Source organism: Trachypithecus francoisi, unplaced genomic scaffold, assembly GCF_009764315.1.
Source record: "Trachypithecus francoisi isolate TF-2019V2 unplaced genomic scaffold, Tfra_2.0 Lachesis_group11, whole genome shotgun sequence".
NCBI lineage: Eukaryota > Metazoa > Chordata > Mammalia > Primates > Cercopithecidae > Trachypithecus > Trachypithecus francoisi.
This window is the reverse complement of record NW_022681456.1, coordinates 120,090,127-120,117,429: the sequence shown is the minus strand read 5'-3', so window position 1 is coordinate 120,117,429 and position 27,303 is coordinate 120,090,127.

The following is a 27,303-nucleotide window of genomic DNA, read 5'->3' as shown; positions in this document are numbered from 1 at the left end:
CACAGCGGATACAACAGAACACGTGCTGTCACAGAGTTAGTGTAAGTAACAAAATGAATGAATGAACATTTTTCCTTACAATGAGTGTTGTAGACTTAGACAACCACCATATTATAGCCACCATTGTAACAAGTGATTCAGGCAAAAACATCAATGGATGCTCAAACCATTAGATGGAAGGTAACTGAGGAATAGATTCTTTATATGAATTGCTTTTTAATTTTAAAAAGGAAAAACATACCTTTATAATGGAAAAATCTAAGATACACTCCGTTGAAACTGGCTCAAGGTTGATTACAAGAGTAACAGGACAAATCAGCACCGTGATGATGCCCTGCGGAGGCCATTCCTGCCAGAAATACCCAACCCAAATCTAGTCATGAAGGACCACCAAACTCAAATAAAACACATTTTATAAAACCATAGCTTGCTTCAACGATGCCAAAAAATCAATGTTAAATTAGAAAATTATATTATGGTTATGTAAGAGAATGTCTTTGTTTTAGGAGACAGGCTAAAATGTTTGTAAATGGTTGTGAAATCTGCAAAATATTCTCAAACGGTTGAAGGCAAGACAGAGAGAGCAAGCAGGACAAACTGTTACCTGGTGAGGTCTGAAGTCGAGTGTGTCCTGCCAACTCAGGGGTTCCAGGCTGCTTGGTGTTTGAAGCAAGTGTTTACACTCCTCAGAGGGCTGTAAACAGTGTAGGTGATGCCTGAGCACAGCTCCCTGTTATCTTGGTTAAAAAATGCAGACTCTCAGCCAGGCACGGTGGCTCACACCTGTAATCCCAGCACTTTGGGAGACCCAGGCAGGCGGATCACTCGAGGTCAGGAATTCAAGATGAGCCTGGCCAACATGGCAAAAACCCGTCTCTACTAAAAATACAAAAATTAGCAGGGCATGATAGCTCATGCTTGTAATACCAGCTACTCGGGAGGCTGAAGCAGGAGAATTGCTTGAACCCAGGGGGCGGAGGTTGCAGTGAGCCGAGATCACATCACTGACCTCCAGCCTGGGTGACAGAGCGAGACTCCGTGTCAAAAAAAAAAGAAAAAAGAAAAAAAGAAAAATGGAGAATCTGGGGCTAGGTGGTTGAATCCCTATTACACTCCCTGTGTAGTCTTGGTCAAGTTCACTAGGTGTTGTAGGCTTAAATTCCCGCATGTGTAAAATAGTTATAAGAATAGTCATGTTCCAGGATTGTTTTGAAGATTAATATGAATCAATAATATCTATAATGCTTATAGGAGTGCTTGGCACACAGTGAGCACACATGAATGCTAATTGTTATATTTATAATTATTATTAATTACACAGGCACAAAAAAGATTCTACAACTGTCTTTGCCTCTTAGTGGTCTAAACCTTTCACCTGATATTATTTAAACTAATTCGGGTAAATCCTAGTCCAGAAAGTAAGTCTTTCATAATATTGGAAAGATTCTAAAATACTGGGTTGTAGTACCATAAGGATTCCATCTCCTTCCTGGAGAGGAACTGAGCCACGCAGGGGGCAGTGCAGAGATAGAAGAGAGCAGGGAGCTGATCCCACTGCCAAAGGAAAGAGAACAAGGAGACCCCAGGAGGATGCAGAACCCAGCACCATTTTTCCCCAGCTGATATTAAGGTAGCCAGACTGCATGATACAATTTCATGGATAACTTTTGCATTAAAGAGTAACTTAGGCGTAAAATAACAGGTGATAAAAGCAAAACGTTTTAGTACCAAAGAAGAATACCAATGTACTACTACCCAGTAGAACATTCATAGTTTTAAATGGCCTTAAAATTTAAAAGGAAAATTTTCATTAACCCTGTCCTTCCTGTTAAAACAAAAGGGGAAAATTGACCAAAGTTTTCAAGGAGTACTCTTAACGAATCACACATAGAAGATACTCAATAAATATTAAAGCCTGAATAAATAAAATAATGCCACTGAGGACATCAAGGGTCTGGAGTACTCTCAGATAACTGGTGTATTAGTTAGATATTGCTCTGTAGCAAACCACTTCAGAACTTAGGGGCTTAAAACAGTAACCTTTTATTATTTCTCAGTAGTCTGCAGGGAGGTGGGGCAGTTCTGCTGCTCTGGGCTGGATGTGGCCAATCATGGCTGGCTCATGGGTGATCAGCAGATGGGTTGGCTGAGCCTGGCTCATCTTGGATGACTTCAGCTCTCCTCCACATGTCCCTCACATCCCTCCAGCTGGCTAAGTTGGGCCTGTTCTCATGGTAGTGATGGAGGTCCAGGAAACAAGTTAAAAATGAACTTAGGCTTTTCCCAGCCTCTGCTCCTGTCCCGTTGGCCAAAGCAAGTCATGGCACCAAGCACAGCATCATTTTGGGAGGGTCCTACCTAAGTGAGTGTTGACAAGGATGCATTAAAAATGGGGCTCATTTCTGCAATTAATCTGCCATAATTGGCAACCATGCAGATACGTATCTCGGGACAATTCAACCAAATGACGGACATAAGATAATTAAATTTCTGGATGTCTCCTCACTACAGTTGATTTTTTTAACCAGTTTTTAGATTATTTGCCTTATCTCACCCAACTTGGCATGGCTATCAATATATGGGATAAAGTGCATTCTTCTATGTCTCTGAAGATATATAGGAGATCTAAGCTTTCAAGAAGAAAAGAAAAGAAATTGGACCACTATACCACAATCCACAAAAATCAATTTCAGGTGTATAAAAGACAAAATTCCAAAGCTTTCATAATTAAATATACTAGGATATCTTAATATCCTTAGGGTAGAAAAAAATCCTTTAAGAAGACACAAAACATACTAACCATATAGAAAAACAATTTAAAAATATAACCATATCAAAGTGTAGAATTTCTGCTAATCAGAAGTTACCTCAAAGGAACATTTTTATAAACCACAATATGGGATAAAATGTTTGCAGCACATGTAATTAACAAGTGACTAGAACTTGGATACGTAAGGAATTTATAAATAGCAAAGGGCTGGAAAATGTTTAATAATGGCTCTCAAAACCCAAAAAAAGTCCTAATTTTTAGCATTTGCTTATTTCCAAGAAAAAGTACTTTCATGTGGCCAATTTCAAGCCACCAACGTGAGGTCACCAAGTAGGGACTTGGGAACAGATGGTTGCGGTTGGTTCTCATGAAGTTGGCTCTCCTGCCCCTGGTACGACGACTCCAACACAAAGTCAACAAGAAAAGAAAAACAACCTGGTAGGGAAATGTGAGAAAGACTACTGATGACTTTTGAGAGCTGTCTTACTCTGTTTATGCCACTATAAAGAGCACTTGAGGCTGGGTGATTTATAAAGAAAGGGTTCGTGTTTCTGCAGGCTGCACAAAAAGCATGGCACCCGCATCTGCTTCTGGTGAGGACTCAGGCTGCTTCCACTCATGGCAGAAGGTGAGAGGGGGGCCGGTGTATGCAGGTAACATGATGAGAGAGGAAGCAAGAGAAAAGAAATGAGTGCCAGGCTCTTCTTAACAACCAGCTCTTGGGGGAATTTATAGAGTGAGAACTCATTCACTCCCCTCCTTCACAGGGAGGGCATTCATCTGTTCACAAGGGACCCACCCCCATTACCCAAACATCTCTCACTAGGCTCCACTTGTGACACTGGGGATCAAATTCCAACATGAGCGTTGGGGGACATTCAAACTATAGCAGTCGACTTGAGGCTCTTTGGAACAGATGGTACGAACTTTTCATCAAAGAGTTGGTTAATCTCCAAAAAGGTTAAAACAAATGTCTTAGAGAATCCTTGAATATGCAGAGATAGATAATTTTACATTTAAAAACTTTTTATTTTAAAATGATTTCAGACTTACGGAAAAGTTGCAAAAGCAATGCAGAGGGTTGGGTTCACACATATCTTTCAGTCAACTTTTCCTAATATGAGCAACACAGAGAATAATAACATAATCATCAAAATCAAGAGGATGACATTGGCATATTGCACAATAGTTATACTTCATAATAAACTACTGACCTTATTTGCATTTCACTAACTTTGTCCCTAGTGTTCATTTTCTGTTCCAGGATCCAATTCAAGATCCCACATTGCATATAGTTATTGTATGTCTTTAATCTCTTCAAATATGTGGCATTTCCCCATTTTAAAGAAAAAGATACAATCTATTCTAACTGATGATGTTAAAATGCAAGATAACTCTAGTGACCCAGAAATGATCTGCCTCTTTCTCTTCCTTCTTGTCTTTTCACTCATTTTATTTTCCAAGCAAAACTTAAGATTAGCTTTATTTTTGTTTGCTATCACTGAAGTAAGAAATAAGTCACAACTTTTTTTTAAGATTTTTTTAAAATTATACTTTATATTCTAGGGTACATTTGCACAACGTGCAGGTTTGTTACATATGTATACATGTGCCATGTTGGTGTGCTGCACCCATTAACTCATCATTTACATTAGGTATATCTCCTAATGCTATCCCTCCCTGCTCTCCCCACCCCACAACAGACCCCTGTGTGTGATGTTCCCCTTCCTGTGTCCAAGTGTTCTCATCGTTCAATTCCCACCTATAAGTGAGAACATGCGGTGTTTGGTTTTCTGTTCTTGCGATAGTTTGCTGAGATTGATGGTTTCCAGCTGCATCCATGTCCCTACAAAGGATATGAACTCATCCTTTTTTATGGTTGCATAGTATCCCATGGTGTATATGTGTCACGTTTTCTTAATCCAGTCTGTCATTGATGGAAAGTCACAACTTTTATTTCAAAATATGTGAAACATATAGTTGTTAGTTTCAAAGGCTTGAAAGGCCTCAACCATATTTCACAAGAGCCAAGCACAGTCCTTGAAATATAAAGCACACAACTGTAACAATCATACAAACAATTCTATTACTGTGTCGTAAAGAATTGAACTTTGTCCTAAGCAGCTCTGACTTGTCTCAGCTTCTGGGAGATGATCTCCTGTCACACCTGTTAGGATTATCTTCATTTACCTGGGGTCCTGGGCTCACAATGGGTGGTCTAAATGTGGTTTAGGATGAGGCTGCCACACTGGATAGTCTTAGAGTGAGACCTGGTCTCCCCAGGTGGCAACGATGTGACATGGAGTGGGGGCTTTGGACCATGTGGTATTGGTCAACTGTGGGAGGGCAGGAGTCTGTAAGCTGAGATCAGCCAGGCTGACCATCAGTCACACCTGTGCAGTGGAGGCCCAGTACACACCCTGGACTCAATGCTCCAGTGACTTCCCAGGTTGGCACTACTCCACATGTACTGTCACACATTGATGCTGGGAAAGTAATGTCACCCTCATTCCATGGAGAGAGGACAGTGGGAACTGCATTTAGTACTCTTCCTGGCCCCTGCCCTGTGCTCTTCTTCCCTTGGCTGATTTTAATCTAGCCATTCACTGTAACAAACCATAGCCACAACTACAACAGCTTTCAGTGAGTTCTGTGTCTTTCTAGCAAATTATTGAACCTGAAGGTGGTTTTGGGAACCCCCCAAATACGCAGTTTGTGTTAGAAGTGAAGGCAGTTTTGTGGCCTGTTCCCCTAACTTTGCTGTAGGCCTTAATTTTTGCAATGACTTTAAAAATTGAATTTGAGACTATGAGTCTTTGCACTTGGAGATAAAAATGACTCTTCTTCCAAGAAAAACAAGAGAATTGTTACTCGTAAAGTGTCATTTTCTATTTAGCAAATGCATTTTGATGAGTTTCTTTCTTTGTATTTCAACATGTTTCATTCATAAGAACACAGTAGAACAGAACCGGTCAGTTGAAGACCTGAAGTTATCCCACTTGTAATGAGAGTTTATAACAGCATTAGATTTCTTCCAAATACAGTGAAGATTAAACCAAATATAGAACCACTGTTTGGAAAGACCCTTAGTGTGACCCATCATGCATGTGCATGTCTAGAAGCCAGAGCTTTATAAAATGTCTTGAATGTTTTGCCAATATCTAAGTTCTTCAGGACTAAAGAACAGCTTGGTTGACTTGTTTCTTTTAGAACATTCTATCTTAGTACTAAATCCATTTATGTAATTTCAGCAGAGGGGATGGTGGTGTATTTTGGCAACAGGGGTATCTTTCCAAAGACTCAGCTCTGACAGATTTGTTATGAACTGATGGATCTTTTCATTATGGGAACTAGACACATCAAGTGTAGAGTATTTTCCAGGCAATTGAATGTGACTTGTGCTTATCGGGCTTCTGAAAACAGAAGTTTCAATACTTTTTACTTAAAAAGAGAAAAGATAAACCACAGGACAAAGGCTAAACTGATGCTTTCCCTTATCAAAGACCACTATTTTCAGAGCACAACAAAACCTGACTTTGTGAAAATGGTTTATGATGTGGCATTTTTGAAACATAATTCTTCAATTTAAAAGTTTAAATATATGACAGATATGCACATGTGAACACATTAATTTTTGTGTTTTGTCCTCCTTGTTTCTGAAACCATTCCAACTATTTAAAATGTTTGCGATCTGTCCATCTGACAAAGGTCTAATATCCAGAATCTACAAGGAACTTAAACAAATTTACAGGAAAAAAGCAAACAACCCCATCAAAAAGTAGGTGAAGGATATTAACAGAGACTTCTCAAAAGAAAACATTCATGCAGCCAACAAACATATGAAAAAAGGCTCATCATCACTGGTCATTAGAGAAATGCAAATCAAAACCACAATGAGATACCATCTCACGCCAGTTAGAATGGCGATCATTAAAAAGTCTAGAAACAACAGATGCTGGCAAGGATGCAGAGAAATAGGAACTCTTTTACACTGTTGGTGGGAGTGTAAATTAGTTCAACCATTGTGGAAAACAGTGTGGCAATTACTCAAGGATCTAGAACCAGTAACACCATTTGACCCAGCAATCCCATTACTAGGTATATACCCAAAGGATTATAAATCATTCTACTATAAAGACACATGCACACGTATGTTTATTGCAGCACTATTCACAATAGCAAAGACTTGGAACCAACCCAAATGCCCATCAATGATAGACTGGATAAAGAAAATGTGGCACATATACACCATGGAATACTGTGCAGCCATAAAAAAAAATGAGTTCATGTCCTTTGCAGGGACATGGATGAAGCTGGAAACAATCATCCTCAGCAAACTAACACAGGAACAGAAAACCAAACAGCGCATGTTCTCACTCATAAGTGGGAGCTGAACAGTGAGAACACATGGACACAGGGAGGGGAAGTTCACACACCGGGGCCTGTCGGGGGGATCAGGGGAAAGGGGAGGGAGAGCGTTAGAACAAATACCTAATGCATGCGGAGCTTAAAACCTAGATGACAGGTTGATGGGTGCAGCAAACCATCATGGCATGTGTATACCTATGTAACCAACCTGCGCATTCTGCACATGTATCCCAGAACTTAAAGTAAAATAAAAAAATTTTAAAAACAAGCACATAACCTCCAAAAAAAATTTTTTTTCAGCAATTAAAAAGTACCATAGCCTATTAGCATTTCAAATGTTGGTCAACTTTTATTTAGGACTTTCTTGGTATTTGATTCTGAACTTGCCAGTTCATTAACTAGAATCATTTTAAAGTAAGATGTATTGCACTAGGAGCTGACATGAGTTGCTTTGAACTCATAAAGTGAGCTGCCAGAAAGTATTTTCCTACATTTTTCTTAGTAATATTTTCAGAAATGCCCACAATGATACAATTTAAATTATTTAATTGGAAAACATTTTACGTTTAAAATTACTTCTAAGAAAACCAGAGAAACAAAATATTTTTTGGTAATCTTTCTACAACTAAAGAAATTGCTATTCCAGTTCTGGGACCCTGCTGTTGGTCACATACCTGGAGGTCTCCATAGAAGGTGTTCTTGTGGCCTCCAGTCTGTGACGTCGTGAAGAGGCACCACGAGGCAGCCATTCTCAGACACATTCACTTGGCAGAGCCCCAGATGCTCCTTGTCGAACTTTATAAAACACAGCGTGCACCACACGCTGGTGATGCCCCTGTCACATGCCCAGAGCTCACCTTGAACTTTAGTGGACAATGTCCCCGTATGCTGAGGGCTTCCCACCTCAAGAGTTCATATTTTACAGTCTTTAAAATTAACGCTGGAGAATATACAATGGTTTGTGTTTGTGACACAGCATGGAGAAAAATCAGTATACAAAACCTGCGGTGTTTAAAAGTGTTTAGCCACGTGTTATGCACACGTGAAACTGTATCATTGTTTCAGCAAAAGACTCCAAGATGTTAGCACGACTTCCATCCAAATAGTAGAATGGGGGATTTATCTATCTTTTCGCCAATCTTTTTTTTTTTTTTTCTAAGCATTAACACGTAGTATTATTGCAATTCAGGACAAAAATGTTTGGAAAATGCATGGGGTCGCAGTGGATTAATAGTTTCTCCCATTTCAGCTGTACACTGTTCTCCTCCCCACAGAGCTGACCCCCATGTGGATCGGTGTGGGGAGACCCCACAGAGCTGGAGTAAAGGAGAATCACTCGCTCTCCCTCCCGTGAGCCTTACTAAAGCAGAACTTGAGGCCTGTTCACAGGTCAGCCTCTCCCATCAGGGTGAGGCAGGGATGAGAGAAGACCTGCTCCATCACTCCATGGTCAGGCGTGGCCCTTAGCAGAAGGCCAATAAGAGCTCCCCTGCTAAAGAGGGGAGGAAGGAGTCACAGGAGCAGCCACTTTACCTGTAAAATTCACTGCAGCTGGCCGGGCGCGGTGGCTCACGCCTGTAATCCCAGCACTTTGGGAGGCCGAGACGGGCGGATCAGGAGGTTGGGAGATCGAGACCATCCTGGCTAACACGGTGAAACCCCCGTCTCTACTAAAAATACAAAAAATTAGCCGGGCATGGTGGTGGGCGCCTGTAGTCCCAGCTACTCGGGAGGCTGAGGCAGGAGAATGGCGTGAACCCGGGAGGCGGAGTTTGCAGCGAGCCAAGATGGCTCCACTGCACTCCAGCCTGGGCGACAGAGCGAGACTCCGTCTCAAAAAAAAAAAAAAAAAAAAAAAAAAAAATTCACTGCAGCCGTCCTCAGGGAGACCTGTGGGCTGTTCAGGAAGCCAAAGCTCTGTGAAGTAACTGCCCTACAAGCTAAGTTTGGCCTGTGTGGACCTGTGGAGCCAAAGAGGGTCGGTGCTGACCAGGAGAGGAGGCACTGGAGCCCTGCTGAAGACCTTCTGGCAGCCACGGCCTCTCCACCGTCTCCAGCAGCAGCAATGCATCTTCAGGCAGCTCCAAATGCTGGACCCTGCAGACTCAGAGCCCCGCCCCTCTGCAGCGGGAAATTTATTGCTCCTTGGAACCCACAGGATGTGAGAGAAAACTACTCCGTGGGGCTGAGCGCCTTGGGTTTGAATGTCCCACCTGCGCCTACTGGCTTCACTTTCTCCTGCTAGAGTGGAAGGCAAACCCGCCTGACCTCCCTTACACGATGGCTTGGCGCCTGTGGGTAATGAACAAAACTGCTTTGTAAAGTGATCCACCTATGGGAGGGATTCACGGTATTAGAATGACTCTTGTGAGCCCTTAACCTACTTGCTTAGCCCTTAAATGTTTGCTTTTCAACTGGGATTCCTGAGCCCTGGACTATTCTTAAATTCGCAGGAGCCACAGACCCTTCACCCCATGCCTACTGACCAGAGGCCTGATGCTCCTGCCCACATCTCTCTCTACCCCTCCAACCAGAGGGCCTCTGTCCAGTTGCCATCCAGTGACTTGGCACGACCTCCCCAGCCTTTGAGGCAGTGATCAGGATGCCCGAAAAGTCAAATACAGATAACCAGGAACTGGCACCCAAGCTGTGGGTTCTCAGTGGACGCATATGAAGAAGTGAGAAACAAGGAGCCCAGGAACCTGTCTCTGCCAGCCCACCCCTCTGTACCCATGGAGCCCATTGCTGAGGCCCCAGCATGATCCCAGCCCACCCCTCTGTGTCCACAGAGCTCGCTGCTGAGGCCCCAGCATGATCCCAGCCCACCCCTCTGTGTCCACGGAGCTCGCTGCTGAGGCCCCAGCATGATCCCAGCCCACCCCTCTGTGTCCACGGAGCTCGCTGCTGAGGCCCCAGCATGATCCCAGCCCACCCCTCTGTGTCCACGGAGCTCGCTGCTGAGGGTCCAGCATGAGGACTGTGCCCAGCCTCCCCTGAGACCCTCACTCACCAGGCACTTGCAGATTTCCTCCAGGACTTGCCTGTGGTTACTGAGCCCACGTGGTGTGCAGCAATGGCTGGATGAGTGAGGACCAGATGATTACATCAGCCCATACTGCCGGGGCCCTTCCACAGGCATGTGAGATGGAGAAAGGGAGGCCCCAAACCCATTCCTGTGATGCTCCAGCCAGGGGGCTAAGCGGAAGCCCCTCCATCATGAAGAGCGCAAATGTGCTCAGAGCCACCCAGAGGACAATGCCAAAGAGGTGGATGCACAGCATACGGCCAAGTCTGGGCTCATGGAAAGAAGCCATAGGGAAGAGGCTCTGCTACCACAAAAGGGGATATGAATTGGCCCTAGGGGCAGCCAGAGAGACAGCCAGCATGCCTGGAGCACTTTGGTCTTACTGTCCGGCAAGCTCAGCAGCATCAGGACCAGAAATGTGAAAATTTGTTTCTGGGTAGTGGTTCCAGGCTTATATTTTTTTCATTGTTGCAGCATGTCACCCACAGCAGAGGTGGCTGAGATCCTCACCTTCTCCTGCTCCTGCTAGGAGGCACAAAGTTGAGATGACAGACAGTGCCTTCCCTGGCCCGGTCTGGCCTGGCTTTCCTCCTTCCACGTCTTGGTCTCTGTGTGCAAGGGGTCTCGGCTGCACTGTGCTTAGCTGATAAATAGATAACACGATGTGTGTATGTGAGGGGTTCTCTCTAGAGTCCTAGAGCTAAGAAGCCCGTTGTTGAAGGCACAGTGCTTGGAACAGGGTCATTGTTTCAGTTCTACCGTGGACTATATCTGCAGCTTGTGACTTTGTTGCCTTCTGTGGATTAGCTCAAGAATGCCAAATTTTAAAAAAATACGTGTAGTTATCCTCGTGAATATGCTGTGAATAACGTGGTTTAAATCTATATTACCTTGTGTGAATTCATAATGACCACAATCAGCTAAGCCTGTACATTTTCATTCAATAAATATGTACTGAGCACCCACCGTAAGCCAGACCCAGTACAAACCACAGAGACACGGTGGGAAAAGACAGAACACCCCTGAACACGGGAGCAAACACTTTCACAAGTGGGAGGCCCACGTTGTAGCACCATGGCTAAACAGGGAGACGACTCAGGGTCAGCACTGTGAAGACCAGGAAAAGAACCCCATGCAGACAAGCTCAGGATGGGTGAGTGAACATTCATTTGGTCACCCCTTCCTGCCCCACAGCCCTGGGAAACATAATTGAGAGATGTCCTTAAAATTCATAATGAACCTGAAATATTAGCTGCTCCCCATGCCCCACCCTCTGATGACTGGAGTATCCCTGAAACATGAACAGCAGGCAGATTTGGAACTGAAGCAGAAAGCGTAGCCCACAGTGAGGGCAGGAAGAACCTGCTACTGGAGGTGGAAGGGGCCCTGGAATGCACTAAGCTCAAGGGTTGTGAACACAGGAAGCAGAAGACGACTCTGGGCAACCCTGGATGGTTGTGCGGGGCGGCAGTTCAGCCGCACAGTTCCGTTTGCCTCCATCCCGCCCTCCCAATAGCCCCCTTAGCAAGTGGCAAGCAGCAGGGGCAGGTAGCACCCCAGTGAAGGAGGGAGCATGGCGTCGAGACCAAAGACACGGGGCGGTTCCCTGGGTGTCTGACAACACCCTGGAGGGACAAGAGCCCCAGGGTGAGAACACTGGATAGTGTCACATTCAATTGTCCACAGATCTCTGGATGCTTCCCAGCCGTTACTGAAACAGGCTGCAGTCACGGGTGTTGCTTTCACACAGGGCCAGCCAAGAAACTCCAGCATAAAATGCCAGAAATCACTACCAAGGATCGGTATACATTCAGGAAAACCAGCACTACAGATGAAAGGAAATATTCGAGAAACAAAACACCCAGCATCCAGCCGGGCACAGTGACTCACGCCTATTATCCCAGCACTCTTGGAGGCAGAAGCATGGGATTGCTGGAGCCCAGGAGTTCAAGACCAGACTGGGCAACATGGTGAGTCCCCATCTCTACAAAAATATGCAAAATTAGCCAGGCATGGTGGCATGTGCCTGTAGTACCAGCAACTTGGGAGGCTGAAGTGGGAGGATCACGAGTCTGGAAGGTCAAGGCCACCGTGAGTCATGATCCTGCCACTGCAGTCCAGCCTGGGTGACAGAGCCAGACCCTATCTCAAGACAAATAAAAAAAAAGCATCCAAGAATGGAGTTAGTAACACACTCTGAACAAAACTTTAGAAAAAGCATAGTTGAATCTCCAGAAACGTTTTTTAAAGATATTGAGTTCAGTTTCTAAAGTGCTTAGAAATTCAAACTTTAAAGTTATATATATATACACACACACATATATATGTATATATATACATATGTAAATCAATACAGGCAGTGATCAGGCAGTATCTCCACAGAATAATGAAATAACTATCAAGATACCACACAGTCAACCAGAAGAGAAAAATATAGAGCATCTGCTTCATTAGAAAAACAAAAAGTTAAATGAAAATTCAATAGGTGGGTTAAATAGCAGACTAACCGCAGCTAAAGGGTGAATTCGTTAAAAGTGAATCAGTCCAGGAATTCTTCCAAGTAGACAAGGAAATGGGAAATATGAAAGAGAAATTAAGAAACATAGAGAATAAATCCAAATAAGTTCCAAAAATGGAACAGACAGAAGAGAAAAGAGGACATGTGAACCAAAATAGTAGAAGAACGTTTCACAGATGATGAGACCAGTAAGCTTTGCCTGGTGCCCTGCCTCCCTCCACATGACTGGGTGAATGGCAAAGCAGCACCCAGCACCCGGATCTGAGGGCCCCTGTGAGGCAGCTCTTTCCATTTCCCCAGGTGACCTCTGTGTAGGTGATGCCCACTTAGTACTTCTCACTCGGACTATAGCTCCTGACTTCCAAATCCAGCAATATGGGAGATAACAACCTTCCTGCTCTAAACACCTTCGCATACTAGATAAAATATTATATATAGGCATAGCTGAGCTTGCAGGAGGGTAAGAGAAATCTCTAGAGACCAAAACCAAAAAGCTTGCTGACACTCCACCTGCCCTAGGGGTTGGAGGACATTACTGGTCCCAATAACCCCTAGGGGCATGGCTTGTAATATCTCCTGGGATCCACAGCCTGCAGTCACACAACCAGAAACTGAGGTGTATGCACCAGGATACAGAGAGAGCTCTGAGAGAAACCCTCTACATAACACCCAAGGAGCCAGGAAACGCTTCACAATGCTCGAAGGAAGTGAAGAAATCCCTCATTTCTTTTTCTCTCGGTCTCTCAGGCCTTATCCCTAAAGCAGGCCCCACGGGAGCCTATAGAAGCCAAAACTCTGAGGGAGGGAAGCCTTCCTCTCCATTTGCAGGCACTGTGGCCCCAAGAGGATGAGGAAAACTCCCATTGCTTTATGTCTTCTCTGCCGCCTGCCACTTAGCACCGGATGTGGAAACAGTCACAGAAGTGCCTGGCACTGTGGGGTAACAAAAGCCCCAGCTTTCTGGCCACTGAAGAAGGGGAGCCTCAGGGAACTGTAAAGTACCAGGGAGGCTGCAGAGAGGAGGCAGCTGAGGAAAGTGATCCTATAAAGGTGTTTGTGAACTCCCGAGCTCACTATATGCCCAGGTCTGACCCTGACTAGCACGTCATAGACAATGAGAACTGAACTACAGGATGGACTACCATCCAGGTCCCAGGCTGGCCACTGGTGGCCCAAATGCACAATAGCAGAGGCTTTGAACCAAGAACTGGCATTGGAATCACAACCCACGGACGGCTGACCGGATTGGCAGCCTGAAGGTAAATAGGTCAATTGCCTGCTAAAATTACCAGGACACTCTTGGAAGACTCAGCGTCACATAATATCATCTTCATAATGTCTATGACTCAATCCAGAATCACTCAGCATGCAAAGGACCAGGAACATTTCAACTCACATGGGAAGACAATGAACATGCTGAAGTCAAGGGAAAAGAGATTTAAACTATGTAATAAAAACTTTAAAGCGCGGTTACTGTGCAAAGTGTTCCAAAAAGCCGTGGTGAACACTCTTGAAATAACAGAAATAGTCTCAGCAAAGAAATAGAAGACATACAGAAAAACTGTGGAAAGCTTTGGAACTGAACAATATAAGCGTGGGTAGGCTCCGTAGTAAAATGGAGATGGCAGAGGAAAGAATCAGTGAACTTGAAGACAGATCAATAAAAATGATCCAACCTGAACAGAGAGAAAAACGATTCAAAACCAAAAGTATCTTGTGACGTGAGACCATAACAAAAGGTGTAACATTTGTGTCATGAGAGTCCTAAAAGAAGAGAAAGAGCATGGTGGGGCTGAACAAAACGATTCTAGAAATAATAGTAAAAACTTTCCAGTTATTGAAAGGTATAAATTTAGAGATTGAAGAACCTCGAACAAACTAAAACCAAAGAAATGTATGCCTAGAAACATCATAAACTGCTGAAAACAGTGACAAACTTAAGGCTAAATAAAGTCATTTTCAGAGACTAAAAATGTTTACTACTAACAGACCCTCACTGAAGGAACCACAAAGGAAGGAAAAACAAAATAAATCTAGAAGCGACGAAAGAGCTGTAAGAAAGAAAAATAAGCCAAGAAATCTGTAAGCATATGGGTAAATCTAAACCAGTATTAACTGTATAAAATGATGACAATCATGAAGATGATGACATAAAGACCAAATTTAGGGATTTAATAAGAAGGTGTAGCTAAAATACTAGACAACATTAATATATAATGTGGGAGGCTGTGATCAGAATTCAAGCATTCTAAGGTCCATGGATTATATCATTTGGAGGGAGGAAAAAGATATTATCTTCAGACTTAGTGAAGTTAAATACAGTATACATGGTCAATTTTAAACATAACAGAAAGATAGTTGAGTCTGACATTGGCCTTGCCACCAGCCGGTGTCCAGAGTCATAGAGGAGATAAGACCAATACAAAAACAATTGAAATCCAAGCCTCACAAGTTGAGACAGTTATAGACACCAGAGCTGGAGTCCCATGAACCTGTGTCTCAGGGATGTCAAGCCCTTCCCAGCTCTAAACTTGTGTCACCTGCAAGGAAGATGAGATATGGGGAGGAGTGGGTCAGGTCTGATCAGTTCAAATTTCTGAGTGTCACGTTTCTTTTGCCATGAGGACCCAGGTTTCTGTATGATTTGGGAGGGGGTAGAGCCACTTGTTCTCTCCCCCTCTTCACTCCATGACTGGAGTCTGCAGAAGAAGATCCTTCGAGTCAGAACCAACTTCATATCAGTAGGTTGGTTTCTTATGTTGGGGCCAGTGACTCCTCCAGGAACTTCTGGTGAGTGAGTGAGTGAGTGCAGCAGTGTGTGCCTCATCTATATGGAGTAGGGAATGCATTTGGGACGTGTCCGCTGCACAGCTTCAAGTAGACAAGTCCCCTTTCTTCTGCCCCTTGGTGACCTCAGCCTTGCACCACAGTGCCTTGTCCTAACCCAGTTCCTCGGGTCCATTCTCACCCCAGGCCATATTGTGTCCATCTGACCCTAGGGACCCACGCACATACATCATTAATCGGTGGACACAGCTGCCTGGCAATGCCACAGAAGAGTAACTTGATGTCCCCGCCCTGCACGTGGCAGAGGATGTTGTGCAGGCTCTTCACCACCTGCACTGTCACCCACATCTCTATGAGGGCAGGAGACTATGGCTACAGGGCCCCCAGCCCTCCCTCAGGCCCCATGTCAGGTAAAGACTGCATCTTGCTGAGAGCACGGCAGATCTGCTCCCATGGGGTGGAGACAAAGTTGAGGAAGTTGGAGGCTGATGCTAATATGGCTTAAATTTGAGCCAGATGCTGGGACCCATGGGTTGTTCTGGGAGGACTGGAGCTGCTGACCCCTCCCCAGGCCTTCCCGGCCTCCCTTATCCATGCCCCTGAAGTGCCAGGGAAGGGAACCCTGTTTGAGATGGCTTGGTTCTCTTCTTCTCTTCTTCCAGGAGCAAGTTAGTTAAGATCCTGTGAAATGCTTAATTGCACAGCTACAGGGAATGCGTGGCTGGAGCTATTGAACTCTCCCTGCTCTCTCCTGTACATAGAAGGCCCTGGCCAGACCTTCCTCTGCTCATCTGAGCTGTACAGCAGGCTCTGCACCTGGTTCACGAGTTGAAGAAGGATGGACTCACAGTTCTGCACCATGCCACTGGGATGGGTCACAGGAAACCAGGAGTTGCAGGGGGGTGAGGAGTGCCCAGGGACCAGTGTGTGGAGAACGGGGAGAATGTGAGGGCTGAGGAATCAGGACACCAGAGGCCTGGGAGACAGCGAGGGAGGGTTGAAGCCTGAGACCTGGGAGACTAGGATCAGGGGCCAGAGTGGTGCCAGAGGTCCTGGGGAAATGGCCCCACCTTGTGAGCTCCGTGATCTCTATGTAATAAGCTCTGGGACTGGACAGCAGTTCCCAGCAGCCATGCTCGCTTCCATAGGCCACCACTTTGTCATATGAACCTGCCAGGAACACCAACATCACGACCTCCAGGGCACAACAGAAGGCCACCACCATCAGGTTTGTGAAAAGAAAGGGATGAAAAGATGGACAGGATGTTATGCCCTGGTTGGCAACCCCTGATGGCTGGGTTCTGCTTTCCTGCTGACAAAAAGGCACAGCTCTTTGGAACCCATCTCCAATCGCCCACCCACTCAGCCTTGCACCCATGTCCCTCACTGAGCCACAGCATCCCATGAAAGAGGCCACAAAGGCATCGGAGTGTTGTGGTTTTCAAATTCTGCTCCCTGGGGCACAGAAGGAGAGTTAGAATCTCTCCTTCACCTTCTCACCCACCTAACCTGAAGGTCTCTGCTCTATTGGTTTCTTCTTTTTTTTTTTTTTTTTTTCATTTTCGTACAAAGCTTCATTGGAATAATATGTGCTGAATTTAAAAAAGAAGTATGGGTCAGGCGCAGTGGCTTGTGCCTGTAATCCCAGCACTTTGGGAGCCCAAGGCAGGCAGATCACGAGGTCAGGAGTTCGAGACCAGCCTGGCCTATATGGTGAAACCCCATCTCTACTAAAAATATAAAAATTAGCCAGGAGTGATGGCACATGCCTGTAGTTCCAGCTACTCAGGAGGCTGAGGCAGGAGAATCGCTTGAATCCAGGAGGCAGAGGTTGCAGTGAGCCAAGATGGTGCCACTGTACTCCAGCCTGGGTGACAGAGCAAGACTCCATCTAAAAAAAAAAAAAAGAAGAAGAAGAAGTATGACAACCACTCATTTAGGAGTCTCCTTTTACAGATGAGGAAACTGAGTCCTAATAGGCCCTTTCACAGGAGGATGCAACTTGTGACAAAGCCAAGCCAGAGGCCAACCAGGCCGACGGACATGGCCAGAACTGCGTGGGGAGGGCGAGCCAGCCTGGCCCTGTCTAACTGATCTCTTCAAGGGCAGAGTAATGAGTGTGGATGCAAAGCATCATGTGGGTCAGTGGGAGAGTGCACGCAGTTAAGGGAGTCAGGACTTCGGAGCATCCAGGAGAATGTTCCTATGCATGAAGCTACAGTCCCCACACCACCTGTGAGGCTCTGCCCCAGGGTGGCTTCCTTCTGACATCCCTGTCCCTGACTTGGGCAGCGTTGGTCTCCTGTTGTCATTCTGGCCATGACATAAATGCCACCTCAGGGAGGCGTTTGGATTCTCCCCACACAGTGACCCCCCAGCCCTCCCTCCCGTCATCCTACCACATTTTTATCACAGAACCTGCTCTTTTCTTTCATGTGGACTTGTTCTAGTGGTTTTGTGCAGGTCTCCTAAGACTGTGGGCTCCTGGGGTGGAGAGGGGCTCCTTTGTCATTTTCAACCCCAATGCTGAGCCCACCAGGCCACCTGGTACAAGATAAGTGCTCAAGACAGAGTCACTGAGTGAATAAGTTGGGGGGTGGTTAAACCCCCCATCCTGCTTCTGCTGGACTCATAATGTGGAGATCATTGATAACAACAGGAAGCACCTGTCTCAGGAGACGCTCCCCAGGCTCCAGCTGCTCCAGTAAAGCTCAGTGGGCACCAGGGACAGAGGAGGCTGCTGCCCCCTGGGGGAGCAGCAGCTCTAGCACTGCAGCCCCAGGGAGGAGCATCACAGAACAGAACAGGACAGGAGGGAATAGGCACGTGCATTTGGAGGTCCTTAGGACAGTGACTCCCAGGGTCCCAGCAGGCCCTAGAGCCGAATCTGCAGGCTCAAGGTCAGTAAAGAGGACCTCAAAAGCCTCCGTTGCCCTCATTCCTCCACTTGTTGGGGTGTACAGTTCACTCTTGAGGACCCTCACCTCATCCAGGGCAGTGATTTCTGCCACTTCGCGGTGAGGACCTCAGGAACCCAACTGGCCCTGGTCTTGTTCCCAGACCTCAGACCTGGGGTCCAATGCTCTGAAACATTCTGCTCTATTCAAGTCCTCATCTGCCCAAGCCCCCAATCTTCTTTCTGGAGGAGCTCCAGGGAGTGGAAAGCATTTTCCCAGAGTCTCCGAGCACAGTCACCAGTGGAGAACCAAGGCCAATAGGCATTTACGACTATGGAAGCCTTGAGGTCATGTCAAACACCCCAATTCACACGGGAGAAAATGGACACTTTCTGTCCTGCAGCCCCGTCTCTACGCCAGGGCAGGTGGGCTCATCTTAGCTCCAAGTGTCCACAGATGTGGCTTGTAGGACCCCAGTCCTGTCTTCTCGAGGTTGTGCTGGGTATGGCCCCAGCCCTGGTTGAACCCTGGGAACCCTGTGGATCCTCCTGCCTATGCTTCGGGTTCCTGAGCATGTGGCTAGGAGAGGAGTGGATGCCACTGCCCATGACAGAGCTGCCCCCACCCTCTTTCCTCTTCTTCTCCTGTCACTTTTCTGATGTCCACTCTTTCTGTGACTGCTGCCTCCGTGGTCTCCACCCGAGAAGTCACTATGCGTGTGTGTGTCATGGGTGTCTGGGCTTACTTGGGATGTGGAAAGGAAAAGGACCCTGGGTGGAGAAGTGGGCAAGGGTTCCCTGGGATCTTAGGGGCTTCCATTTTCAAAGCAAATGGAATGGGAGAAGGTGGAGCCAAGACCGTGGAAGCCAGAGCCCTTCGTAACACTGTGGCCCTGTCCACCTCCTGTGGTCTGGGCCACTCTCTTTCTTTCTAGGCCTCAGTTTCCCAATTGTACAATACAGAGTTGAATAAGTGCGCGCTCACTGAGGACATGGGCTCAGGCTTCATTCATACCACACAGGGTGTCAGTCTGGCCGGGCTCAGTCACACATGGGTGTGCAGGCCTCCTGACACAGCCTGGGCTGCAGACATGGAGCACAGGAAGCCAGGGACCCTGTGAGAGGTGAGGTGGGCATGTTCAGGGCACCAACAGCACTGCTCTCAAGGCCAGTCCCGCGGGAGTCTTCGCCTCCAGCCTCTGACAGCTCTTTGTATCCCACACCCTCGGGGCCCAGGGGCACCAGCAGTGCATTCAGGCAGGGCCGTAGGGTGCTAGGCCCGGTGGGCCTGGACAGGAGGGAGCCATTTTCCTGTTGCTCCACAGCTTCAGAGTATGTGGTCAAACTCTGAATCTGACAATGCCGTTCGTTATATTATTACTGAGCCCGAGCACATGCTCCTGAACTTCCAGCCACTGAGATCGCTTTTTCTGTGATCTATGGGTTATTGCCTTTTGTCCAATTTTCTACTGGGCAGTTATTTCTTTTCTACCAATTTCTAGGAGTTCTTTCGATAATGGGAATGTGAGCCCCTTTGTGAAATGAGTTGCAAATATTGATTCCTAGTTTATTATTTCTTTTTTTTAAATTGTGGTGTTCTGGTTTAAATTAATTCTCTTGGTGTTTTGTTTGCTTTGTTTCATTTTCTATGTATTATTAAGATGCCACTTCTCTCCAAATTGATCTACACGTTCTTACAGCCACAATAAAGTATCTCAGCAGGTATGTCTTGAAAACCGATTAGCCAATTTCAAAATTTACATAGAAACAAGAGTCAAGAACCGTCAAGATTTTCATACAAAGTTAGAGGACTTACACTGCCAGATATTAAGACTTAGCTCAAAGCTACAGTAATCAAGGTCCTATGGTTTAGTTGTGGAGGAGTAGGCGCAAGGAGAAGGAGAAAGAATGGAGGATCCAACTCAGACCCACAGATCCAGACATTCTGCATATGACAGAGACCACCGCAGAACAGCAAAGGCTTCTCAGTGAATGGCCCGGGGCAACTGGTTATCTCCATGGGAATTCAGTGAAACTTGATTCCTACCTCACACTGTGCACAAAAGTTAATCCCAGGTGAATTTTAAATCTAAATGTGGAAGTTAAAAAAATATGTCTCTAGTCGATAACAGGATAATATTTTCATGATCTTGAAACAGGTAGAGATTTCTTAGAACACAAAGTGCACTAATAGCAGAAGTAAACTTTGATAAATTGGACTTTATTACAATTAAGAACTTCTCTTCATTAAAAGATGCCTTCAAGAAAATAAAAAGGCAAGAATAGAGGGTGAAGAAACATTTACCCTTAGGTGACAAAAGCCTGACATATTGGAGGTAGGACTAACTCCCATCAATTAAGAAGAAAGGCGACACAATGGGGAGAATGGGTAAACAATCCAGACATTTCCCAAAGAGTGGCCGGGCGGCCAACAGGCGTAGAGAAAGGTGCTGCACGTTCTCAGTCATCAGGGAGATGCAGATTAAAACCACAATGTGGTACCGCTATGCAATGGATAACGTTTTATTTAAAAAGCAACACCAAGTGTTGGCGAGGGGGCTAAGTGACTGGGACTCTCGTATGCCGCTGTGTGTATAAACTGCTACAAACACCCTCAAAAGCCCTTGATAATATCTTCTAAAGATGGACATATACAGTCTATGGCCCCACAATTTGACTCGGGTGTAGATCCGTTAGAAATGCCTGCATCTCTTCACCACGCAAAAGAACGTCCACAAAGGGCCAGAACTATGACAGTTAAGGGAGGTAAATTCTCACTAGTGGAGCTGTGGGTTGATTTAGTTTCCCCTTTGATTTTTTTCTCTTTCCTAAAAAGCATCATCATTTGGCACTTTTCCAAATTGGAAACAACCCACATGTGCATCAATAATAAAAGGAATGAATAAAATATAATATATATGTACGTACAAAAGTCATAAAATAGGATATTGCATATATATACACATATAATGAAAGCTATATAAAAATAAAAGTGAACTGTACCTGCATTCAGAAATACACATGAGACTTTCAAATGTAATAAATTATCTTGACATAGAAGAGTTCATGCTGAACAATTTCATTTAACTAAAATTTTAAACTAATATTAAAATTCTAGCTTCAGAAGTGAAAATATTTGTTACCACTGGAGAAGAGAGTTCGGTGGCCTGGGATGACAATGTGAGGGGACTCCTAGAGGGTTGGTGATGTTCTGTTTCTTATGGGTACTGGTTACTGGGTGCACTTGCTTTGGATAACTCATTGAGCTATCCACTTCTTATTTCCATATTTTTAGGCATGTATGCTACGCTTCAACACACAAATTCATGGAATCAACCTAAATGCCATCGATGGAAGACTGGATAAAGAAAATGATGTGCATATACACAAAGGAATACTATGCAGCCAGAAAAAAAGAATGAAAGAATGAGATCATGTTCTTTGCAGGAACATGGATAGAGCCGGAGGTCATTATCCTTAGCAAACTAACACAGGAAAAGAAAAGCAAATCTTGTATCTTTTCACTTATAAGTGGGAGCTAAACGATGAGAACACGTGGATACAAAGAGGGAAAAAACATACAATAAGGCCTAACAGAGGGTGGAGGGTGGGAGGAGGGAGGGGAGCAGAAAATATAACCATTGGGTACTAGGCTTAGTGCCTGGGTAACAAAATACTTTGTACATCAAACCCCTGTAACATGAGTTTACCTACACGTATACCCCTGAACTTAAAATAAAAGTTAAAAAAAATCAATCAATTGAACCCAGACTTTTATTTTTCTGGTTAACCCCAATGCCAGTAGGTGCAGGGGTTGGTTCAAGACTCTGGCATCATAGAATCTAGATTCCGGTCCTGGGTATCACCACTTCCTATCTCAGAGATCTTGGCCAAAGTATTAACTCTCCAAGCTCTGCTTTTATTATCTGTAAAATGAGTTGATTATGCTTCCCTTATCATCGTTATTCAGAGGATTAAATCCTCACAAGAAATGCTCTTATGGGACGTGTTGTTTTTTGTTCTATGAACTATGGAGAAGACAGATGATGACCTGTGGTAAAGGAATGAGAAGCATGAGGTTCAACCCAAAGACGTTTTTAAGGTGAAATGTTGACAAGGCCTCTTGGCTTGAACCTATATATAATTGTAAATCCTGAGTCCATCCATCAGTAAATCCTCTATTCCTCTCACTTTCATCTACAATTTTGTTAACAACTCTTTATGACATCATCAAGCAGAAGATAGCCCAGGGCAGGGTCACCCCTGAAATTCTCCCTCCAGGTGACAGTGATCCATTAAGCAGCCTGCTCTGTGGCAAGAAGGAAAATGGGTTTGGATGTGTGTTGCTGCCACAGTGATGTCCAAGCAGCAGCTAAGAGTCCCAGGGACTTGGCTGCTGGCAGCATCTTCTACCAGAGTTTTCCTTCAACAGTGAGAAGACTCCCAGAGCCCCTAGGAACCAGGATCTGGCTGTCGGGAGATAGCGTTCATTCATGCATTCATTCACTCATTCATAATTCACCTGTAAAAACATATTGAAGTCTTCTTCAAGCTAGATGTGCTATGTCCTGAGAATGAAGGTCAGTAAGACACAATGCCTGTCCTCGAGGAGCTTGCTGTCTAATAGAGAGTAGTATCACAGCCAGAAGAACTCTATGAAAGACTCCAGCCAGGTCGTGTCACTCTTCTGCTCACTACTCTGCAATGGCTCCCATGCTCCTCAGAGTAAAGTTCAAGGTCCTTCCCACAGCCCCATGGGACCTGGCCACCCCATAGTTCTCGTCCATCCCCCTCCTCCCTTCTCTTCAGCCACATCGCCCTCATTTTCAAACACAGCAGCCGAGTGCCCTCCTGCTTTCAGAACCTTGCACTGTACTTGTCTTTCCTTTGTCTAGATGCTCTTCCCCCAAACACCTACATGGCTCACTCCCTCCCTTCCCGCAAGCCTTTCCTCAGAAGACAGCTTCTCAGGGAGGCTTTGTCAAGCCCCACCGCATCTAAGATGTCAACACTCCCCAGCAATTCATATCCTCTTCCTAATTTATTTCTTCTTCTCAGGACATCTTCCTCTCTAATACTCTCTACCCGACTTTCTAACCTTGTTTAATTGCCATCTCTCCTACCAGCAGGTAGGCCTCTGAGAGCAGCAGGGAGCTTTGGATTATTTTAATGTTGTTTTGTTTGCTGTACCTAGAACACGTAGATTAGTGACTAATACAGTATATAGGAAGTAGGAAGAGAAAGGAAGAGAGGATGGAATAAAGGAAGGAAGGAAGGAAGGAAGGAAGGAAGGAAGGAAGGAAAGGAGGGAGGGAGGGAGGGAAGCTTTTAATGTAACCCGATATGTCCTGTAATGAAAGAAGAATCTAGAGCCAAGGAGGCACATAGAAAAGCCTCCTAGCCCAGGCCTGGAAAGTCAAGAGGCTTTCCTGAGAACTGTAGAATGAGTCAGAGGTCAGGTAAGGAGCAGAGAGCAAGGTAATTCCAGGAAGAAGAAACAGCACACACAAATGCCTATCCCAGCAGGGAGACACAGGCGCCCTGGGAACTCACTGCACTTGGCAGCTGCATGAAGTTAAACATGGCACAGTGGCATAAGGAGCACTGGAGCCAAGTGGAGGAAGCCTGCAAACCATGAGAAGGTGCTCAGAATCCATCAAGAAGCCAGTGGCCAGGTACCATACTCAGATTTTTCCTTTACAAAGGCTAGAGTGTGGGAAATGGATTGGAGGAGAACAAGGTGGGGGCAGGGACATCAGTTAGGAAGATGCTAATCAGGGCAGGAGTAGACAAATGTTTTCTGTAAAGAGCCATATAGTAAATATCTGGGGCATATTCAGCTCTGCCTTTATAGAAAGAAAGCAGCCATTCCTGGTATAGAAATGAATGGGTGTGACTGAATTCCAATAAAAGTTTATTTTCAAAACAGTCAGCAGCCAGATCAGGCCTGAGAGCTACAGTTTACTGCCTCCTGGACTGGGGGGTAATAGAGAGAAAGGAATGTGTTGAATGTTTAAGAGGTACCAGCAGCAGAACGTGGTGATGAATTGGAATTGAAAAGGGGTCGAGGAGGACTGTCATTGAGTGTTAAGACACCAGGGGGCTGACACCGTCAGCACCCACGCCCATGAGTGGAGGCTGACCGAGAGTCACCAGGACAATCTCTGTGTCCACCTGTTTCCAGGTGAGAAACACCCGCAAGAAGTCAGTGAAAAATTGTGCTTTTTGAGTTTAATTTTTTAAATTGTTCTGTATATGAGATAAAAATTTCACAATGCCTCATAGAATGCACAGTGAAACCTCAATGTTCTTCCCCCTTTCCCCCAGCTTCACTGTCTCCCTGTTTCCACTGTGCCACATTCAAGTTCACACACTTCTCCAAGTGCACTAGGTTCCCATGGCACCCGCATCTCCCTCCAGATGCAGTGGTTTGCAGGTGCTGCTTCCTCTTCCTAGAATTACCCTTCCCTCTGCTTCTCACCTGGCCCACTCTGACTCAGGTGTGTTCTGTGGAAGAACAGCCTAAATTGCAATGAGGGAGAGAAAAGGGTTCCCCTGAGAACCTTCTGCCCAGGCCTAGAGCCTGCCTTGAATTATAAGGATCACGCCTCTCTAGGACTGAGAGCTGCTGGGAGGCACGACTGGTGCTTTCCTGCCCAGAAATGTCTCCCTCCTCCACTCTCCTCTGCCAGGTCCTCTGCACAGTGCCCTGCATCTTTTCCTTTCACCTGAATCCTCTTCAAGTCAGATAAAGCTGGGAGAAGGAGGCTCCTCAAGCCCCGCTGAGAATCAAAATATCAGGTGACACGTGCGTGCTGTGGTGGGGCATGGCCAAACTACACCTGGAGGCCAGAGCGGTGAGGCCAGAACCCAGGGGGCCAATCTCAGGCCTCCACAGGGAGGGAGAGAGCCAAATTCTCTAACAGCGTGCGTCAGGCCACTGAGGTTCAAAATAGCAATAAAATAAACAGGCCAATGCGGTGGCTCACACCTGTAACCCCAGCACTTTGGGAGGCTGAGGCAAGAAGATTGCTTAAGACCACAAGTTCAAGACCAGCCTAGGCAACACGGCAAGCCTTCGTCTCTATGAAAATTAAAATAAATTTTAAAAATTATCTGGGTATGGTGGCAAGGGCCTGTAGTTTCAGCTACTCAGGAGACTGAAGCAGGAGGATCGCTTGAGCCCAGGAGTTCAAGGCTGCAGTAAGGTGAGACTGTATCACTGCACTCCAGCCCGGGTGGCAGAGCAAGACCCTATCTCTAAAATTAAATTGAATTAAATTAATAAAGTAGAATAAAATAAATTCAAAAAAGTAAAAATTAAATAAAATACATTAATTAAATTTTAAAAATGCCAAGTCGCTAGTGGTGGGCCCCCTCAGCACGTGAGGCAGGTGGTCACTTCCCCAGGCAGTGGGGAGGATGGGAACAGAGGGGCTGCTCCTTCGAGCACATTGCCTAGAAGTGGCCCCTTTTCACCAACTGTGAAGGTCACAGCCGACATGACAGCTGCCAAGACTATGATACAAACCACGCAGGGAGCACCGTGCAAGCCAGTGCTGGAGACCTGCAGGCTCCTGGACACAGGGCTGCCTTCTGTGTGGGCTTGCCCTGGCCAGGCCAGACCTGGCCCTCACCCCCACCGCAAGAGCCTTCCCCAGCCCCATGGCCCTTGGCTCAGAGCCTGGCCAGATGACAGACAGCCTGGGGTGCGGGCGAGACCCACTGGACTGGCAGCCAAGGACATGTTCAGGCAAAGGGAAAACCACCAGCAGCTGGGGGACTTCTCGGAGCAGGTACCACAACAGCTACACAAGGGCTCAAGTCTTTTCTCCCACAGTCCATCTTTGGGATTGCACGAATGGGCCCTGCCTCGGATGACTTCTCACTGTGATGAGGCACTAGGAGAGCACAGAGCTCCGCACACAAACAGTAAGTCAGCATGTGGTTTAAAATGTCAGTGTGCTCTAGAGTTTAAAATACATCAACTGAGGGAGTAAATCCAGACCATCTGCTTACCTTGGATCCATTTTGTGCTGTACAAGACTCAAAAGGAACTCAGAATCTGGCTGAAGATTCTGGCTTTTGTCGGACGCCCTGCCCCCACAATGACAGGTGGAGACCTATTGCAAGCCAGTCTGCACGTGGTGGCCTCACCCGCCAGCGCCCTCTGGGGCTTTTTCCCCTTCCCTGAGGCTGGCCGGCGAGCAGGCCCAGGGCTGTTCCATGTGTGCACTAGCTCCGGGCCTGACAGCCAGATGTCTCCTGACCCACCCGCCGCTGCCGCAGGCTGCATCCCAGGAGCCCATCCAGGCAGGCAGGGCTGCTTCCCACCACCTTGGGAAATGTTGGAACTTACACAGACTCCCCCTACTCAACATCTAGAACACTTCTAGGTCGAATCCGGTGCCCATCTCTGACTGTGCCTTTATTGGTTTGGGTTGATTGATAAGGCCCCAAGTGCATTGCCACCAAGAGCTCTTTTTGCAGACTGGCCATGTCACGCCATTACAGGGGCACCATGGACATGTTGGAACATGGCATCCTAGAGGTGGCAGTGCCCTAGCTCGGTGTTTGTTTCTTTGTGTGTTTAAACTCCATGGGCTTCCTAGTGGTTTTCAGGCACTCACAAGAGCTCAGGTAGCAGAAGAGACCTGTACCCGGATGATGAACCTGGATGCCCTCTCTCATCTTCCGCTCCTCCACCGCAGGCGATGTGCATCCCATTCGGATAGGGATGCTTCTGGAAAGGGCAGTGTGTGTTCCTGGTGCTGACTATAGCCGTGGCCTCTAAGCAGCTGGAGCAGTGTTGAGTGGGGACAGGTTCAGGGTCACCAGGCCCAGCTAGAACTCCAGGCTGACCTCAGACCAAAGCCCAGCATCAGAATGAGCTCTCGGGCCACAAGGCCATGTGAGGCTTGAAACTCCACAGTTGGAGG